Source organism: Cetorhinus maximus, unplaced genomic scaffold (assembly GCF_964194155.1).
Source record: "Cetorhinus maximus unplaced genomic scaffold, sCetMax3.hap1.1 HAP1_SCAFFOLD_943, whole genome shotgun sequence".
Taxonomy (NCBI): Eukaryota; Metazoa; Chordata; class Chondrichthyes; order Lamniformes; family Cetorhinidae; genus Cetorhinus; species Cetorhinus maximus.
Genome location: NW_027596885.1, coordinates 31,478 through 36,982, shown reverse-complemented (window position 1 = coordinate 36,982; position 5,505 = coordinate 31,478). Strand labels below are relative to the sequence as shown.

The 5,505-nt window shown below is 50.5% G+C and overlaps 1 non-coding gene across 1 annotated transcript; it reads left to right on the top strand.

The window, feature by feature from the left end:
- The first annotated feature begins 3,655 nt into the window (after positions 1-3,655).
- LOC144675309 (U1 spliceosomal RNA) lies at positions 3,656-3,818 on the top strand. Its single transcript, XR_013574924.1, has one exon. It is a non-coding gene; the product is annotated as a U1 spliceosomal RNA (small nuclear RNA).
- The last annotated feature ends 1,687 nt before the right edge of the window (positions 3,819-5,505 follow it).

The following is a 5,505-nucleotide window of genomic DNA, read 5'->3' as shown; positions in this document are numbered from 1 at the left end:
ACCCCAGATGCCACCTGAGCAGAACATTGCCAATGGGGATGTTCAGGACAGTTTCCTCAGCCCATCCAAAGTGAGGCAATTTGTAAACACTATGGGTATGCAGGAGCAGACCAAAGGCCTGGGACTCTCAGAGGCAACAGGTTTGGTAAGAGACTAAATGCTTTAAAATGGGTGTAAAGATGGTATCCATAAATGTGCATAGCATTAAATCAACTACGCGATGTGTAGCGACCTTGGATTACCTTGCCAAGGTCAAAGCTGACCTGTTGTTTCTGCAGGAGTGTGCGATACCGCACCTCAGCTACTACAGACAATGGTCACGGTGGTGGTCATACGGGCCATCGATCTGATCGGACGGATACGACTCTCGTTCCTCCGGCCTTGGTATTCTGCTGCGGGGAGGCAACTTCACTGTCTCCGAGGTTAAGGAGGTCATGGGTGGGTGCCTCCTCGTAGCAAAAGTAATGTACAAGAATGCTCCACTCCGGTTAATTAACGTGTATGCCCCGGCACAAAAGACCGCCCGGCTGGCGGTTTTTCAGCAGCTCCCACTGCTGTTGGTGACGTCCAGGCCGGTCATTGTGGGCGGTGACTTCAACTGCAACATCGATGCGGCTGGACGATCCGGCAGGGCCGACAGAAGGTTGGACGCTACGTCCAGATCCCCGATGGAAACAGTTAAGGATGCCAAGCTGCACGACGTCTTCAGCAACCCTGCAGACTGAGCACAGCATAGATACACCCGGTCGCGACCAGACGGGTCCATCCGTTTCAGGATAGACTAACTGTTTGTGTCCCGCGCATTCGCAGTCAGATCCACCGATGTCAAGCCGGTGTTCTCTGACCACTGCCTCCTACTGGTTGACTGTCACTTAGAGGAAGACCAGAGGGTGGGCAGGGGGGCATGGAAGCTAAACGTGCAACTGCTGACCCCAGAGAACATTGAGGAGCTCAAGAGGGATTACAAAGGTTGGAGAACCATGAAACCCCTCTTTGAGTCCCTGACACATTGGTGGGAAGCGATCAAGGGAAACATCAAGAGGTTTTTCATCGTCAAAGGCACCCAGAAAGCTAGAAAGGAACAGAGGGAAATGTCCCGACTCCTGAAATACATGCAGAATCTGCTCCGGCTGCAGTCGGTGGGGGTCGATGTCAAGGAGGAACTCTAAGAGGTGAAGAGCCAGCAAGCCTAGCCCTTTGCCTCCAAGAACATCTTCCATTCCGGAGCGCGCTCCGTGGAGCAGGATGAGACGTGCTCACGTTTCTTCTTCGAAAAGGTACAGAGAGAGAGCTCTGTGATCAGCAGCCTGAAGGAAGAAGACGGCTCAGTAAAGTCAGCGCAGTCCGACATTTTGAGGATCAGCAAATCGTTTTATGCCGGATTGTATGACGTGAAGCCCACGGGCAGCACGGCCTCCCAGTCCTTCTTGTCCTCTATCACGGAGGTCTTAGTCGACAGTACACGGGAGAGGCTTGACAAACCGCGAACTCCTGACGAACTGACTTAGGCCCTTGAGTCCTTCGAGAAGAGTAAATCTCCCCAGAAGCGACGGCTTGCCGGTGGAGTTGTATTCGGCTCTGTGGGACTGGAAGGGCCCAGACCTACTAGAAGTGTACGAGAGTATGCTCCTGGCCGGCAGCATGTCAGAATCCATGAGGAAAGGCATCATCACCCTCATCTACAAGCACAAGGAAGAAAGGGAGGAAATTAGAATTTGGCGACCCATTTCACTGTTGAATGTGGACTATAAGATTCTGTCCAAGGTCATCGCCAATCGGGTCGAATCCGCTCTGGAATTGGTGATACACCATGACCAGACCTGCACTGTGCCGGGCAGGAAGATCTCTGACAGCCTGGCGCTGCTCAGGGATACGATTGCCTATGTGCAGGATAGGGGTGTGGACATTTGCCTCATCAGCCTGGATCAGGAGAAGGCCTTTGACAGAATATCGCACACCTACGTGGTGGATGTGCTTTCCAAAATGGGGTTTGGGGAGGGAATTCGATATTGGATCCAACTGCTCTACACTAACATCAGTAGCGCAGTCTCAATCAATGGGTGGGAAACAGATAGCTTTCCGATTAAATCTGGAGTCAGGCAGGGCTGACCTCTCTCGCCTGTTCTTTTCGTGTGTTGCATAGAACCCTTGGCCGAGTCCATCAGGAAGGATCCGGGCATAAGAGGAGTGACGATCCCAGGCAGTGGAGGCACTCAGGTAAAAGCCTCCCTGTACATGGACGATGTCGTCGTCTTCTGCTCGGATCCGCTGTCGGTGCGCAGACTGATCCACATTTGCGACCAGTTCGAACTGGCCTCGGGAGCCAAGGTAAATCGTGGGAAGAGCGAGGCCATGTTCTTTGGGAACTGGGCTGACCGATCCTTTGTCCCCTTCACTGTCAGGGCTGACGGCCTGAAGGTGCTGGGGATATGGTTCGGAGGGACCAGGGCATGCGTTAGAAACTGGAAGGAGCGAGTGTCTATGGTGAAAAGGAAACTGGGCATGTGGGAGCGACGCTCCCTCTCCATTGCGGGTAAGAACCTGGTCATCAGGTGTGAGGCACTCTCGCTGTTGCTGTACGTGGCGCAGGTCTGGCCCATTCCACACTCCTGCGTGGTGGCGATCACTCGAGCCATCTTCCGCTTTATCTGGAGGTCAAAAATGGATCGTGTCCGCAGAGACGCGATGTACAAGCCTCTAGATAAAGGGGAAAAAAACGTGCCCAACATCGCCCTCATACTGATGGCCACCTTTGTGTGTGGCTGCATCAAGCGGTGCGTAGACCCTCAGTACGCAAACACCAAGTGTCACTACGTGCTGAGGTTCTACCTGTCCCCGGTGTTGCGAAGGATGGGTCTGGCCACGCTGCCGCGGAACGCTCCAAGTAGTTGGACCGTGCCGTACCACCTGTCCCTGGTGGAAAAATTTATGCAGAAAAACACCTTTGACCACAAGTCCATCAGGCAGTGGTCAGCACGTAACGTCTTAGAGGCCCTGAGGGAAAAGGAGAGGGTGGACCCTGTGGGATGGTTCCCCGAGCAGACTGTCAAAGTCAGGAGTCTCACCCCCTTGGCATGTTGCCCTCGAGGTGGCTGTGGTCGGTATGAGACCGTTGTTCACATCCTTGTAGTTGGTGCCTTTGCAAAGAAGATCTGGAGAGAGATGCAGTGGTTGCTGTCGAGGTTCATCCCGAGCAGTTCTGTGACACAGGACTCTGTGCTCTACGGGCTGTTCCCAGCGACACACACCGAGACAAACATCAACTGCAGCTGGAGGATCATCAACTCGGTGAAAGAGGCGCTTTGGTCTGCCCGAAACTTGTTGGTCTTCCAGCGCAAAGAGTTGTCCCCGACCGAGTGTTGCGGACTGGCACATTCCAAGGCCGAGGACTACGTGCTGAGGGACGCACTAAAGCTTGGGGCAGCTGCTGCAAAAGCGCAATGGGGAAGGGCCGCTGTCTAAGACCTTTCTGCCACAGCGCACCGAGAGACTGGGAACTGTTTAGAGCCCCTCGGGCTGTACAGCTCAAAGTGAAAGCCTGTAAATGATTGTAATATTGTTTGTACTGATGCACCTGGTGATACATTTTGTTAAAGTTGAACCGGATTGTACCCTTGTAATGGTGTTTTTGAAATGGTTTGGAATGTGGTTGAAGATATTTTATGAATAAAGTATATTTTTGCAAAAAAAAAAGGTTCTCCCAGGACGATGCTAGCCCATTGCACTTCGGGTGTGCTGACGCCTGCGATGTCCCCAAATGCGGGATACTCGACTGTAAAATTTGTGGTAGTGGGGGACTGCGTTTGCGCTCTCCCCGATTCACAATTCAAAAAATAGATTTCATCATATCTTTCATTTTCTCTTCTATTTCTTGTCAGCAACCTTTTCTGAAAAAAGAAATATATAACCCCCAATGTGTGCTCTTCAAAATCTATACTGGACTGGTTATTTATCTTTTTCTTTCCTCCTCGCAAATATTATCCAACCCCCATTCTTTTCCTCCCTGTCATTATCAGCCGACAATTATTCCATCTATGCATCATTTTCGCCAGACCGTTTGTTTCGTGGCCGCCAAATTACTCGCGCCATTTTTAACCCCGCGTTTGCCCACTCAAAAATCTCTCTCAAACAACCCCCATCTAACACCCAACCCACCATCACAACAGTCCCCGCACTCCCAGCACCGCCCCACCCCCTATCTATCTGGACGTCTGTATAAATACAAACTCATATCAGCTATTAACTCATATGCATTCACCATTTTAAACATGTAGCAGCGACCCCTCACTATTTCAAACATGAACAAGCACCCTGTCCCCATGTTCATTCAAATTACCCCCCTCCGAAACGAACAGCAGCCTCCCACCCCCTCTGTATAATCTCCCCCTTAATCAGCCCCCTCTGTGACTCCTACCTTCTGAAACTCCTGCCCCCTCTCCTCATGTGTAAAGTCTTTCCCTGCCCCTTCTGCAGCTCACTTGCACTGCTGTAGGCCCATCAATTCACCTGTGATTATTCCTTGAAGGCTTAAATAGCGCAAAGCGAAGAAATAAACAGAAAGAAAACTGGAGAAAGGCAGATAGAAACCTAAACCCTCAGTAAAATGACCACCGGGAATCCCGTTTAACCGTCAGAATGATCGCACAGCCCAAAATACACGCATTGTCCCTGAATTATAACAAGATTTTAGGCAGCTTCACTTTAGGACTTTTCATTTCCTCTTGTGGGGCTCCTGTTCCTCACACACTGGAGGCTAACATGTAAGTTTTAGATTGCAAGGCTGGGCTACTTTAACCCCAGGATTTTCTTTTTGAAACTCCAGGCCCGCAGTCCAACAGGAACTGGTTAACCGGAGCCACCGAAAACCAGGGTCCCGGAGAGGAAATTAAATCTCAGGGTAAGAAACGGACACAAACTCACGTGGGCCCATGGAGCACGGCCTTGGAGAAGGTCTCAGGAAACTCCTGAAGAAGAAGAGTCCTTGTCCCAGTCTGGATCTTCAGATTGCAGGTTTCAAAATAAAAATTCTTTGAGGGGTGGGGGAGAAAATTAATTCCATTAAAACAGAGAGCAAAGAACATTTTCAAACAAAATAACGCAAGAGCCAATGATTCACTCTCAGTTACAACTCAGCAACATCCAAATACAAACAAGTCAAAGAGTTATAAAGCAGATTGAGACAGAGGGAACACACACGCACATTAAACCAGAGTGGGGACTAGCTCCGCACTCTGGAGGCGGTTTTCGGATTGGGTTCCTAGCCAGGTATATCCTGAATGAGCAGTTTGCAGACTCCACCCCTGGCATGTTGGGATGTCTCTCAATCTGCTCCCCAGGAGGCCTGTCCATTGATATGTTAATCCCAGGGCAGGACAACTTTCTGATTCTTCCTGTCCTTTGACGTGTTCATCCCAGGAAAACAATGTTTCAGCCATTTTCTGGTTAAGGTTAAAACTTTAACTCATCTTGTCGGGAATGTCACTGCAGTTCGAAATATCAAACACT